Source organism: Equus asinus, chromosome 4 (assembly GCF_041296235.1).
Source record: "Equus asinus isolate D_3611 breed Donkey chromosome 4, EquAss-T2T_v2, whole genome shotgun sequence".
NCBI lineage: Eukaryota > Metazoa > Chordata > Mammalia > Perissodactyla > Equidae > Equus > Equus asinus.
Window position 1 is genome coordinate 112860714 of NC_091793.1, and position 15814 is coordinate 112876527.

A 15814-nucleotide genomic window follows, 5' to 3' on the forward strand; every position below is an offset into this window, starting at 1 on the left:
AAAGATGCATATGGATATATACAAATATATGAAATAAGCCAGTATGTGTATAATCATACACTGACTGTTACAAGTTCTGAAAAGTGGGAGGAGGGAGAGAAGAGGTTGTACAGCTGAAAGACAAGGAGCCTCATTTGGGAAGATTTCAAGGGGTCAATTTTGGAAGTAAAGGAGGTTTGAAGAAAGGCGGGACCACATTTTGGGGTCTCTCCTTTTTGGAGAAATCAAATTCCTGATGAGTTAACGTATATGTTCTTTGCAAAATGTGAAATTCACTTGAAAATCAAGAACATATCTTTAGAACAAGATACGAGTCAATCTGTTTTTAGCAAAGGAATTCAGTCTTATAAAAAGTGCAAAAAACTTACCAATACACACAAAATTGTTACCAGTTTGCTATTTACCACCTTTTATGTTGGGTGAGAAATAACAGAATATTTATTTTTAGGTTGGTTTAAATTAAAGAATAGAAAGATTCAGTTCTTGGTGGGTTGATTTCCATGCTCGAGAAATGGATATACGCTGAAATAAAAGGAATGATTTCTATTTAGTTGAAAGGGATAAACAAACAAACAAAAGTCTTCAATCAACAAGAGAAAATTAGTACCTCTTTCCAGTCTATTGTTTTTCATTTTGCTTTGCTTTTTTTTTTTTTAAGCAAGTTCAAAACCATAGTGGAAGTCATGATGGTGTGGAAACGCTGGCTGGGAAAGCATCCTGGTATCTTTTCATTTTGCCTGATTCTCATTCAAGATATTAGTTTCAAAAGGCAATGGGAAGTTTGCTTAAATCAAACAGAAAATTAGAGCACATGAGTTTAGCAGCTGGAAGAAAAAGTGCTATAAATATAAAGCAAATGAAGGGGGCTGGCCCCCTGGCCGAGTGGTTAAGTTTGTGCGCTCCGCTGCAGGCGGCCCAGTGTTTCGTCCGTTCGAATCCTGGGCGAGGACATGGCACCACTCATCAAACCACACTGAGGCAGCATCCCACATACCACAACTAGAAGGACCCACAACGAAGAATATACAACTATGTACCGAGGGGCTTTGGGGAGAAAAAGGAAAAAAAAAAAATATATATATATATATATATATATAAAGCAAATGAATAGGTGTAAAAAAAAAAAAAAGGACACCCACACTCACAACAATGAAAGAAATGCAAACTAAACTACAGGAGATGCAATTTTACAAGCACCGTCAGATTAGTAAAGACTAAAAAGTTTGTTAATGCTCAGTAATTGGGAGTAAGGGGAATCAGGCATGTCTCAGGCCAGGGGTAGGAACGTAAGTTGGTGCAACCATTTCAGACAGCAGTTTGACAAAACCTAGCAAAATGTTAAAGGCACATACCCTTTGGCACAGCAATTCCATTCCTAGGAATTTATCCTAGACGTGAAGGCATAAGTACAACCTCAAGGATATTCATTGTGGCCTTATTGGAAATAATGGAAAAATTAGAAATAGCGATGCACACAATAGAGTGCTGGCTAAATAAACAAACAAATAAGTGATAACAAACACATGGAGTGCTGGCTTATTTGTGTCAGCACTGCTGTAAGAGCTCTATGTTTGTGAAATAATGTGCTGTTACAAGAACCCTAAGACTTGGTTCTCTTTGTATGATGGTTCAGCCCCACAAACACCATTCAGCCATCCAAAAGCACAGGGTGGGTCCAGATGTGCTGACACAAAGACTACTCATGAAACAGCAGGGACAACAGGAAGTTTCAGAAAAGGGTATAGAGCACAATCTCATTTATGACAAAAAAACACAACCAAATGTGTATATGTTTATATTTGTGCAGAACATGTCTAGAAAGATAAACCAGAAAGAAACAATTAACAATGGGATCCTCTGGAGAACTGGGACTGATGAAGCTAGAGAGGGGAGGAGAACCTTGCATTTTTTACTTAACACCTTCTCTACTTTTAAAATTTATTTATTAATTTATTTACAACACACGTGTATATACTTTTCACCTGGAGTTAGACCAACAGCAAAGCTTGAGGTCGTAGTTCCCAAGACTGCCTTCATTTCTGACACCAACTGCATGTTTGGGGGGGGGGGGGGGGGCGGAGTTCCCAAAGCCACACTCAGGCTCAACAATTCACCAGAAGGGCTCACAAAACTCACTGAGGCCTTTTTTATTCATGGTTGCAGTTTATCACAGGGAAAGGATGCAGATTAAAATCAGTCAAAGGAAGAGACAGATCGGGCAGAGTCTGCGAGGGTTCCAGATGGGAGGTTTCCATTGTCCTCTCCTGTGGAGTTCGCATGCATTTCCCTCCTGGCATTTACGTATGTGACAATATGCATGGAGCGTTGCCAATTAGGGAAGCTCACCTGAGCATCAGTGTCCAGGGTTTTTATTGGGGTTTCATCATGTAGTCATCATTGATTGATTGGCCATGTGGTTGAACTCAGCCTGCAGGTCGACTGATACTGTGAGACCTAAAGCCCCACCCTGAACTACATGGCTGGTCTTTCTGGAGAGGCCAGTCCCCATCCTAAGGCCCAGTGTGGCCCTCCCATGCCCTAAACAAAGTCAGTCCCATCAGGTATCAGATTAATCCTGGAAGCTGAGGGCAAAGGCCAAACCTCTCTTTGGGCAAGGCCAAATTCTTTACCACACATTTTTATAATTAAAACCTGGAATAGCTTTGCAGTTGGTTTTCCATGAGTTTGTCGGTATGTAGAACAGTTTCTAAGTTGTGTTTTTATGTAAGAGGATTGATTTGCCCTGAGACTCTTTGATCATGTGGATTTTTAGTCTTAGATTAGATGTTCTTAGATTCTATATTTGTCTGCCTTGCATCCATTAGTCACCAGGCCAAACTAAAGGCCAAAGTTGTTTACATCTCCTCTGTGAGCCAGCTTTCGTGGGTGCTTGAAAATCTATTACAAACCCTCCAACAAATCACGAGTCCATCCTCCCAACCACCTCCTTTATCCAACTCTCACACACCAAGCCAATATCACTCGGCCCTAATCACACAGGGCCGGGTAGCACACAACTAGAGACCAGCCCTATAGCCCGCAGCCTTCTGACATTATTCAAACCAGCCGATCCTAAGCTGTCTGCCCTGCCTTGCCTTCCCTTCCCGTGGAAAACAATAATGGTCTGGGCTGTGCTTTCCCCTCACGGCTTCTGCTTCCTGACCAAAACTGGCGCTTCCCCATGTGTTCCTGCATGGCGGGGCGTGCTCCTTCTCTTGGGGAATGTAAGTAATAACAATCTTCTTTCAACGGCATTAGCCGCTTTGTGTTGTCACTCAGTCACCTTCATAAATTAAAATCCTGTGAATACAATTGAGACAACTTTGAAACCTGTCCTCCACAGGCCCAGGTTTCAAGAGGGCAATAGTCCTTACGAGTTGACGCAGGCCTGGCTTGTACATGCTTGTTGAATTTAATGAAGAAGTTTATGCTATCGGTTTTTGCTCCAGTGGTGCAGGAGATAAATTATTCATCTTGTTTGATGCAATCAGTGCTCTATGTGGAATCTGAAAAGAAGTTCAATAAACCACTTGTGGAAATGCACATTTGCCCACAAATTCTGCGCTGACTGAATTTACTGGAAGTACTTATGTCCAAACTTGGTCAGTGTTCTTTTGTCACTCTTTGCCCTCCCCTCCCCATCCACCTCCCTAATTCATTTAGTCAGCAAATAAGCTTGTATCTACTGCCAATAACCAAACCCGCCTTGGCCACCTTAAAACCTAAAATTCAGAGAGAAGAGAAAGTTGTGCTTATTCCATTTCGGCTTGTTGTATCGTTTATTTTAGGCTCTGAGCAAATGTTAGTTTATGAGTGTTTTTGCTTATTACAAAATGTCAGGGATTTCCTAGAGCGGGTTTTAACTCAAACACCTTAACTGTTTTCTCAGGAAAAGATATGAAAAACAGAAAACCTGGTAAACTGAAGGTGTACATTTGGTGGTTAATTATAAATGACAGTGTTGTCATCTTCCAATTTGACCCAGCAGTCCCCAAAATGAGGTGTGGTCATATGTCCACATTTTCAGGGACACAAAGTGTAAAGATATGAATGAATTGGAAAGGAGAAAAATTGTGAGAAAAATATTAAATACAGAGCAAATTTAAGCTTTCAGTGATAAAAATGGATAAAGTGCTGAAGTTATAGACAAATAAGGTTAAGAAATGCCATAACATAAAGAATGAAGAATATTTGAAGTTTTAATAATGCAGGTGAGCTTTTATAGCAGTAAAAAAAATGCAAAAAAACAAAACAGCCAACACAGTGACTGCCTCAGGCAATAGTAGGGGCTGTGTATGGTTGATTTCCAATAATTCCCAAAGGCTGACCCAATTAAGAACTGAAATTCCGAACCAGAAAGGCTGAAAAAGATTTTAAAGAAGAAAACCCTAAAGTGACTCTTTGGGAACATGGACATTCTCTTTTCTATAGATGTTATTGAAAAATCATTTTATTTCTAATATTCCACTTAGTCAAAGTGTGCTAGAAAACCAGAAGAATTAAAACACTTTGCTTTTGTAATACTCTTGGATCTTTAACCACATTTAACAAGCTGTTAAGGAACCATGCCTCAACAGCCAAGTGGAAGATGGGCAATTGTTTGTGTTGAGTTGGGATAAAGAGTGTTAGTTGTAAATGCTCCTGAGCATAATAAGTTCTGTGAAGTCACATGTATCTGGAGGTTTTTAGCTGCAAGTAACAGAATACTCAACGAAAAGTGGCTTACACAGTGAGGGCATTGAATTGTTGCACAAAATAAGAAGTCTGGAGGGAGGCTGATCCAGCATTGGTTAACAACAGTTAGGGGCACTTCTTTGCCCATCTCTTGGCTTTCCTTTTCCATAACTCCAAATATAGTTTTTTATTATATCTATTTTCAAATAAAAAGGAATGACGTCCAGAGGGCGCTGGAATTCACCTCAAGTCCCTCATAGCAGGAGGGAGAAGAGAGTGTCGATTTCTTTTTGTCTCCCTCTTTTTATCAGGGAAAAATTTTTTCCCCCAAAACTCAGTCAAGCCTCCTCCCCAGACCTCTTTACATTTCACCGCCGAGAGTTCAAGTGGTGACTTGGGTCACCTGCCAATCCCTATCATTGGCAGAGAAGAGAGATCACATGACGAATTTAGAGGAAGAAGATTCATTTCCTGGAGCTGGGCACGTTCACTCACTATGGAGCAAAAGTGAGATTTTGTTAGCAAAGAAAAGGGGGTGAGCTGGATCTGTGAGATGGTTATGGGTAAACAACCAACCATGTTTGTGATCTTTGCAGGCCATAGCAGGTGAAAGGTGGGACATTGGTCCCAGTGCCTGAGCTGGTCATTACTATTCAAAGAATGCAACAAAAAGGACACATAACTTTCCTTTGTTATATTGTTTAAATTGGGTAAAGATCTCAGTCAAACCAGACATCCTTTGTGGGTTTGCATGAATTAAGCCACAAGACAGGCTCCTTCCTTGGAAATAAAACGTGGCCAAATCTAATACAGTTCTTCATTAAATCTATTTTCAAGTAAAAAAGGAATGACGTCCTAAGGTCCCTGGAATTCACCCCAAAATGACACAAATACAATAACCCAAGTGGCTGAAATCACTTACACACAAAATTTGACCAAAGCAGGGAAGTTTGCTCTCATGCTTGATCAGAAGAGCGGCACACTGGAGGTTTGTTCAAAGCAAAGAGAGCACTGAATTCTACAGACAAGGGTCCTCAGAGGGGGAGAGAGATCTTAGTAAACGGGGTTAGTTAATCCACCCAGGCAAGAGCCTCAAAAGATCGAGATGTGCTCTCTTGTCTGCGCTTCCATGGGCTTTCAAAGGATCGACGTGAAACCCTATGAACTGACCCCCCCTCCCCGCCCCATTTCTATCATTTATAGCCGCGGCCATGACCAATTGTCTCTAATGAGTCAGCCTGTTTTGATCGGTAATTGCCCACAACAGAAACTGCTTGGATTTGGGAGGCCTCGTGAGAGCAAGAACAGAGGAATCTCACCACAAAAATAGAAAGAGAAAAGGCAGAGAGCCTCATGAGAAATTACCCTAAGCACTGCTACTTTCTACTCCCTGGGACAAGGTGAAGAGCAGGAGGCTGAGGGGTCCGAAGGTGCTCCTTCCCCAGGGCTGATGCTCAGCTGCACGGCGCGGGGGCACTGTCCACATTGATGACATATTGGAAGCTTCTGAAGTAACCGATAGTTGACTTGAACCCCAAGTGCTCCTCTACCTCCCCATGAACCACTAACTAAAGGGTCACACATGGAGGCTTCCAGGATTCTGTGCTAGCCCATGGAACCTCAGTTAAAAAGAAAAACCAAAGCAAAAGGACAAGTTGAAGAGGGCTGTGGAAAAGCTTCTACCTTCCCTTCAAACCTACTTTCCACACCCTCTGCCGATGGCTCTGACTTTACTGAGAAAACAAGCTACACATCTACCCACGTCTTCCCTGTCTTCTCTTCTATTCCACCGGAAGAGGCATTCCTGCATCTACCAAAGGCCGGTCCCTCCACCCGACTTCCACATCACAGCCTTCTACCCCGTAGCTTCTCAAGGAGTGCACTTCTTTTTTAATTTTTTTAAAAAGATTTTACTTTTCCTTTTTCTCCCCAAAGTGCCCCTGGTACACAGTTGTATATTTTTAGCTGTGGGTCCTTCTAGTTGTGGCATGTGGGACGCCACCTCAGTATGGCCTGATGAGTGGTGCTATGTCCACGCCCGGGATCCAAACCCGAGAAACCCTGGGCCGCCGAAGTGGAGCGCGTGAACTTAACCACTAGGCCACGGGGCCGGCCCCAGGAGTGCACTTCTGTCCCCTTCTTTCTTTCTTGCTCCATGAACCTCAAACTCTCTTCCTCTCCACGAGTATTCCTATTAACACCCAGACATGCTTTAGCATTTCCCATCACTAAAAACCCCGAACCAATCAACCAACTAACCAAAAAATCCTTTTGCCTGAACATCTCCCTCCAGCCTCTACCCCATTTCTTTTCCCCCTTTATGGTAAATTTCTCAAGAGTAATCCAAATTTGCTTTCAAATGAAACAGAACTCGCCAACCAGCACATCTTTATCTCCATTTTTTTCCGACTGCTCAGCAGCATTTGCTTTCTTTCTGAAACTCTGCCTTCTCCTGGCTGCTCTCACCATATAGTCTTGGTGTACTCCTTCCTCATGAGATGCTCCTTCGGTCTGTTTACTGATCTCTACTCCTTCCCTTGACCTCTGCACCAGACTCACCCTTGGACCCTCTCCTCTTCTCTTTCTAAATTCTCTCTTTCTAGTCTAGGTGATTTCCTACTAGGTGATTTAGTCCCCAGGTTTTAAGAACCATCCATATAGTGAAGATTACAAAATGATATCTCTGCTGCCTCAAACTTTCTCCTGAGCTTCAGACACACGTAGCTAGTGGCCAACTTGATATCTACCCAAGGGTGTTTAAAGGGCATCTTTTTTGTTTCTGAGGAAGATTAGCCCTGAGCTAGCATCCGTGCCCATCTTCCTCTACTTTATATGTGGGACACCTGCCACAGCATGGCTTGACAAGCGGTGTGTAGGTCCACACCCAGGATCCGAACCAGCAAACCCCGGGCACGGAAGTGGAATGTGTGAACTTAACCACTGTGCCACCGGGCTGACCCCGTACGGCATCTTGAGCTTATATTAAAAACATTTAAAATCAGATTGTTTCTTTTCTTTTTTTTTAAAGATTTTATTTTTCCTTTTTCTCCCCAAAGCCCCCGGTACATAGTTGTGTACTTTTAGTTGTGGGTCCTTCCAGTTGTGGCATGTGGGACGCCGCCTGAGCATGGCTTGATGAGCGGTGCCATGTCCGCGCCCAGGACTCAAACTGGCGAAACCCTGGGCTGCCGAAGCAGAGCGCACAAACTTAACCACTCTGGCCGGCCCCAGATTATTTGTTTTCTGATTAAGTTTTGAGTTCTTTGCATATTTTGGGTAACAATTCTTTATCAGATGTTTTTTACAAATATTTTCTCCTAGTCTGTGGCTTGTCTTCTCATTCTCTTGACAGTGTCTTGCAGAAGTTTTTAATTTTAATGCAGTCCAGCTTATCAATTCTTTTATAAATTGTGTCTTTGGTGTTCTATCTAAAAAGTCATTGTCATACTTAAAGTCATCTAAATTTTCTCCTATGTGATATTCTAGGAGTTGTATAGTTTTGTGTTTTACATTTAGGTCTGTGATCCACTTAGAGTTGCTTTTCGTGATGGGTGTAAAGTCTGTGTCTAGATACATTTTTTGCATGCGGATGTCTAGTTGTTCCAGCACCATTTGTTGAAGAGACAGTCTTTGCTCCCCAGTGTATTGCCTTTGATCCTTGGCCAAAGATCAGTTGACCGTATTTATGTGGGTCTATTTCTGGGCTCTCTCATCTGTTCCACTGATCCATTCGTCTGTTCTTCCACCAACACCACGCTGTCTTGATTACTGTAGCTTTATAGGAAGTCTTGAAGTCAGGTTATGTCACCTACATTCAAAATAGACTCTTGATTCCTTCCTCCACACACACTCCATACCTGCTCCTCCCCCATGTCTCAGAAAATGGCACCATCATACATGTAGTTGCTTAGGCTAAAAACCTAGGAGTCATTTTTGATTCCTTCCTTCCCTCCTCCCATCCAGTTCATCAGTATGTCTTGTTAATTCTTCCTCCAGCAAGCAGGTCAAATCAAGTTGTGGCTCCCCATTTTTACTTTTCAAGATAAGAGCCAATCTCACTGGTGTTACTAGAACTGGCCTCCCCTTGTCCTCCACTATAGTTAGTGAGCCCCCCCACCCTCTTTTCTTCAATAAGAAAACAAGCAGAAATGAGGATTTATCGTACACTTTTTACATTTGGCCTTAAATGAAAACACTAGTCTGAGCAAAGTGGGTTTTTACGAGATCTATGGAAATCAGATGGGGATGAGAGTTCAGGCTAAATTCCTAGAAGGAAAGGTAAAGCCCTAGACCGGCACTGTCCACTGGTTACTAAGCCACGTGTGGCTGTCAAGCACTGGAAATGTGGCTAGTTCGAATTGAGATGTGTTGTAGGTATAAAATACACTCGAGATTTTGAAGACTTAAGTTTAAAAGAAAAAAATCTAAACTGCCTTATTAATAATTTTTAGGTTGATTACATGTTAAAATGATAAAACTTTGGATATATTAGGTTAAATAAAATGCATTAATTTTTTTTAAACATGGCTGCTAGAAAAATTTAAATGACATAGATGACGCACACTGTTTTCTATTGGACAGTGCTGTCCTGGACAGTCATGCACGCCCGGTGCTGTTCTCTGGCCTGACAGGCCCCTTTCCCGCTCCCAGGATCTCTGCCTCATCTCTCCTCTGTGCCTCTTCCTCACAGGTGGTGCTCACAACTGGGATGGCAGATGGGTCAAGATGCCAAGTGATCTTTAAACATATAGACCAGGCTGCATGCCTCTCTTGTTTCAAAGCCTCTAACGGCTGTCCATTTAAGTTAGAATAACATCCCAGCACCGTATCACACATACAAGGCCCTGAGTAACTGAGAACCTTTTACTCATCACACTTCAGCCACCCCAGCCTCCTGTTTGTTCCTCCAAAACACCAGGCTCTTTTCTGCCTCATAGCTTCTGCATTCGCTGTTCCTTCCGCCTGGGATGCTCCTACCCTACTTGTTTTGATGGCTGGATCCCTTTCACACGTCTTGGCATAACTGAATACCTGACAGCTCTCAGACATGTTGTAATTCTAGATGCACTTCTACATTGCTTTCAAACCTTCAGTTAAGTGAAAAAATTGCATAACAATTTTAATCCCATTTATGTAAAAGTATACGTAGATATATACGTATATGTAAATACGATAACTATTTGGAAGGATACACATCAGTTAACTGAGGTTACCTGTGATCATACTATATAAACTGTTCTGCAACTTACTGTGTCATAAAGCAATATGAAATAAATATAAAGCATAAAGCATAAAGAAATCTTTCTATGTCAGTTCATATAGATGTACTTTATTCTTTTTAATGGCTGAAAGAATTCTTTCGTATGGATGTATTAATTCGTTTCACCATTTTCCTATATTGATGGATATTTAAATTGTTTCCAATTGTTTTTGCTATTGCAGTGGAATCTTATTACAGCTGATATGGATTTCAATTCTTTGGATCATAGAAAATAATTTACCTTCTCATCTACGGGAACCAATCTTTTACCATAGCTTCTGAAATAACACATCCTGTTCAATTGTGAAATGTGGCCATCTTAAGCATCAACAAATTTTTTGTATGTAGTTTATATGTTATCATCTCTAACCAACATCTTTAAAATTTTAAAGTACACAAGCACTTTATGAAGACTCAACATTGCTAGTAATGCTTTGTGCATAAGGGCTGTACCAACCAACCATTTAATTGAGGGATACATTTTTTCCTTTTCTTTTTTGAATTGAGGTGTAACTTATACAAGGTGCACACCTCTTGATTGTACAACTTGGTGAAATTTTACATGTGTATGTATCTGAGTAACTGCTCCCCAGGTAAAAATATAGAGCACTTCTTACACCTTAGCAGGTTGAGGGACAGCACGGAGTAGGATACTTTTTAAGCTTCTTTTTTCCTTTGAATTTCCACATTCCTCATTTCTTTAGGATGAATACTCCTTTATGATTCTTATGGTGACAATAATTTGGAGGAGAGCGTGGGGTGAAGAAATAGGGGAGTCACAAGGGTCTGTTGGGTCTTTTCTCACCTCTACTCATCCCTAATCATTTATTTATTTATTTTCAGAAACTGCTCACGGAAATCTTAGCCTGGATTACGGGAAAATCATTGATTGCCAAAACCTTTCAAGTTTATATGATCCAGGCTGACAGGATTTTCATTCCACTCCCTAACTTGTTTCTATTCATTAAGGCCAATATGGGTCATTCAACGCAAATAATGCTATCCTGTACTGGTTTTGAAATTATGGACTTTTTTTTTTTTGGCAGAGGAAATAATGAGCTGTGCAATTTTAGTTAAACAAACTAACTTCTTTGTATCTTTACAAGAAAAGGAATAATGAGAGATGGCCAGATCTGTCGCCAGATCATCAATGGCCTCACCAGCCTCAATGGCCAAGTTGAGATGTTTGGACTCCTTACTCTTTCTTCTTTCTGTCTCTTTTTTCCTGGCTGTCCAAGACCCCCAGCCCCCGCCCCATATTTCAGTTACATTGTGTTAAACAGAATTTTGTGGCTTCTCTGGAAATGTAATAATTTTCTGTGAGAAAATTAATTCCAACATCCAAATAACTATTTATAAATTAATCTTTGCAACACAGTTTATTCTTTTATGACTTGTCACTCTGGTTAGCATTACTTAATCTTTCCACTCCTCAGGAACTTGGGATTTACAGAATAGGTGAGTTAAGCAAGATACTCTGAAATGACATTTTCAGTTAAAAACTTCAAAGATTTATATGAAGTCCTGGCATGTTATTAGCAAAGTGTCAACATTTATCACTCAATCCAACAAATTCTTCTTTCAGAATATTCTTCAGCAACATTAAAATATTATTTTTCCTGTAGGATAGGTTTTTAAGGAACCACAGAAAAACATGCTCCATAGTTTTGTTGTGTGTAGTACCTAAGGATTGGGCCTGTTAGTACTGCTTACTTTTAGGCGATGGTAATGGAACTATCCAGGAACTTACATTTATTGTGTGCCTTTTATAGATCTGGAACTCTCTTTAGGCTTTTCATATTTGGCCATTTAATCTATACGTTAGTATGACTTTCACTATACATACGAAGAATCTAAGGCAGGAAGAATAACTTGCATAAGGTGACATCTAAGTGGTATCTGAATCCAGATCTGACTAGAAGCTCTTTCTACCCTATAAAGCTGTGTTCGTAATACAGAGCAAAAGGTACAAACTCCAAATAAGGTATAATAGAGACAAGTACAGAAAATGTCTCTGTTTGCTAGGGTGAAAAGCTAAGCTGCTGTAACAAAAATATGGTGGCTCAAATACAGTAGCCTACAGAGCACTGAAGTTTCTCTTTCATGTACCAGATCCAAGGTAAGCAGCCAGGTTACTGGGTGCTCTGCTCCCAGAGTCCTTCAGAGATACAGGTTCCCGCCATATTGTTGCTCCACCATCCCCCAGGGTGCTGTCCTTACATGCATTAACGATGGGTTCTCTGGAAGGAAAACAGCCCCTGAGAGGAGCACACATCCAATGTTTTAAGGCCTAGATCTGGAATCAGTCTTCATTCACATTCCACTGACAAGAACTTAGTTAAGTGACCTACATGTAGCTGCAAGGAAGCTGGGAAAGCCATGTATTTAAACTATTATGAAGAAACAAGAATGCACTCTGGTAGACAACTAGCATACCCTCATATCATGTCGTTTTCTCAGAATAAAATCAATATCAAATAAAATAATGTGCAAATAACCTCCTTCAAACAGATGGGTTATAGTCATGATCTGGAGAGTAGAGCGTTTTATAAAACTATGTCAAGAGGACTAGGGAAATGTGATTGAAATGTAATTAAATGAAGATGTGATCTATTGCTTGTACTCCAAGATAGTTTATTTCACCAGAAAAAAAAAAAAAAGGCAATTCGCATGAACACCAGAAGGAGAGTGAAGATCTGGACAGATTACTACTTCTCTGTCTTTCCCACCCTCCTGTGGAAACAGAATGCACTGACTTTGCTGGATGGGCTCTGCGCCTTCAAGTGCAGGCCACACACCTAGGCACCTTGTGAAGGTTTCTTCCCTCCTTAGTTGCTTGCCAAAACGTGAAAGCAACTCTATCATGCAAAAGAAAGCAGATACAGAAATGCTCCCCTGGAATGCATCAAAACAAGCCACTCTCTGGTTTAGGAAGCATAAATTCAGAGTAAAAGGAAAGAGCTGGATCTGAGAACCCCAAATCATGTGACTGAGTTCATGTCTCATTAAGAACTCTGTTGCACATCCTAGAGTTTGGAAGCCTGTGATGCTGAATAGGCAGATCCCCCATTATCTCTCATTTTTATGTGTCCTTAGAAGAAATTTCCTAATTATTTGTGCCCAGTTTTTCACTGCGACTGTACAGAGGCAGAACTAATAAACTGACTTACTGATCACATAGACAGAAGTATCCTTACATGGGGACATCCATCAGAAGTCCGGAAGTGACTTCCTAAAGAACATTTACATTTCTCTTTTCTCAATTTACATTCACCAACCAACTTTCTTTTCTATAACTTTGTCTCTTGAGTGGATATAGATGCTAGAAGAAAGCACTCCAAATATAAATTAAAAGAATTGCTGACATTTACCAAGCGTTTACTAGGTACTAAGTAATGTTAACATTTTACATGTATAAATTCATTTAATCCTCACAACCCCATGAAGGAGGTCCTATTATCCCCATTTTAAAGCCAAGGAAACAGGCTCAGGGTAGTTAAGTAAACTCGCCCAACCAAGGTCATACAACTAGGAAGCGGTATAGCCAGGATTCAAACCCTGGCCTCCTGGCTCCTGCATGTGGGCCTTCACCACCATTTGCTATTTATGTATCAGGAACATCTTTTACTGTGAATGAAGGAACTTGGCATTCTAGCTTATAAATTAGACTCTGAGAAGTCTGGAAAATGTTATACACAGCATCAGCGGAGCTGAAAAAATCAAGTCCCTAGAACTGCAAAGCCAAGGACCAGATCGGGCGTGTGGTTTGGGGATTCTGTGAAGTGCCGCCTGGGTGGTCAAGTGAGTCCTCTCTTTTTCTATTTCCTAATTGCAACACTGGGCCTTTCACGGAGATACTAATCTGCAAGTGGTTCAGGATATTCACAGACCATGAAGGCGATTCAAGAACTGTCTGTTTTTATATGGGGCCCCAAATCTGTTAGAAGGAGACAAAAAACGTCACTCAAAAGACAGACCTAAGTCTGTTATTCTTTCACCATATTTTACAAGCTTAAAATAAGAGGAGATCAATTTGCCCAGTTAAAGCAGTTTGCCACTAGAAACAATCAACATTTCCCAAGTCTCTGGCAAAATATAAAGGAACATTAAGTGCATTTAAGTAGACTAATCAGAAAAATGTAAGAGACAGGAAAAGAAGGGATTTCTGTCTCTGACTCTTTGAATGAGAGCGGACAGAGTCATTACAAAAGAGCTTTGAGACTATAATCTAAAAGAAAACTAGAGATCGACATCAACCTGGATTTTAACACAGGAAAGTTGATTAGTCACGAGTAAGATTTACACTCCAATGGAGCTGGCAAATTTAAGTGAACAGAAGCTTCCCTCCCAACCATGATGGAAAGTACGTGTGTTCTGGGGGGTTTTGGTTCTGATGTGAGCCATGCCCCATGTCCACGTTATGAATATGATAAAACTAAATGCTCTCACAAACTTTTTTCAAGCTTTGGGCACAAATCAAAGCTCTTTTAACTATGAATTTGATTAAGATGGTTCTACAGATAGGTGAAAAAAATATCCACTTAGAAGCCTGAAACTACATTAATTATCACCAATATTAAAGGAGGAAAAACATGAAGGCATAGGCAATATACCCAGTTATCTATATGTAAAAGTTCCTGGAATTTTCAAGTTTTGTAGAAAACATAATATTGTATTTGTATATAGAATGTTGCAGAACTTTTAACCAAATTAAACATTTTTAGCTTTAATTTCAACCCCTAATGAATGTAGTTACCTCAAAACTAACTTCTTTCTCTTATTACTGGTTCTGTTCTGCAATGTGCAATTATCAGATCAGAAGTTAGAGAAAGTAAAATTACACAATCTTAAAGGCTAATTTTTAAATGAGATTTCAAACTTCCTTAAGAATTCTATGCAATTTACTTTGGAGAAGACTCAAAAGTGAGAGATTTGATTTCTTATACTGCTGAAATCCTTAATAATCCACTAATGTGTACATTCTTCCAGTGCAGAAATATAACAAGAATTTTCACAGCAAACTTGGTCAATGGCACTTGTACTTGAGTTTCATTTTTTTTTCTTCTTCTTCTTCTCCCCAAAGCTCCCCCAGTATGTAGTTGTATATTCTAGTTGTAGGTCCCTCTGGCTGTGCTATGTGGGACGCCGCCTCAGCATGGCCTGATGAGCGGTGCCATGTCTGTGCCCAGGATCCAAACCGGTCAAACCCCAGGCCGCCAAAGCGGAGCACGTGAACTTAACCACTCGGCCACGGGGCTGGCCTCTCATTTATGTTTTATTTAGTTCTTTAAGAAAAACCTTTTCATTTCATTTTATTCTTATTTCTCTGCTACAGTTTACTAATTTTTATGTTAGCAAGTAAGAGCACTACTTGATTCTCAAAAAGAGCAGACTCACCAAAGAGCTCCTGAGTTATATTCATTACTCAACGGAATCCTCTTTAAACCTCCTTTCCTATGTATAGCCAAATCTCCTTTAAAATTACTTCTTCTCTTGCCTTTTATGCTACATTAAGTAACTTTCGATATTAAGTTTACGTGTTTTTTAAAATACTTCCCTATCTTTAATGTGACAAAGTAACGCAGTAGTGGCACAGGCTGGCCTAGGTGTGAATCTGCATTCCACTGAAATGGTCCTATGGTCACAGGGGAGCACAGCAGGGCCGTGCATGGGGGCAAGGAAGGCTCGCAGGAGTGTTAACACGGGAGACAAAGGGATGGCAGGACTACCAGAGTAAGAGGAGAAGGCTAAATGCCAGTCTCCAAAGTAAGTAATCTGTCATTATTTTCTTTCAGAATTTTATGCTGTAATTTTAGAAAGGACTTAACTTATACAAACTAAAATTTCAACTGGTCTAAAATATTTTAATAGCAAGTATGA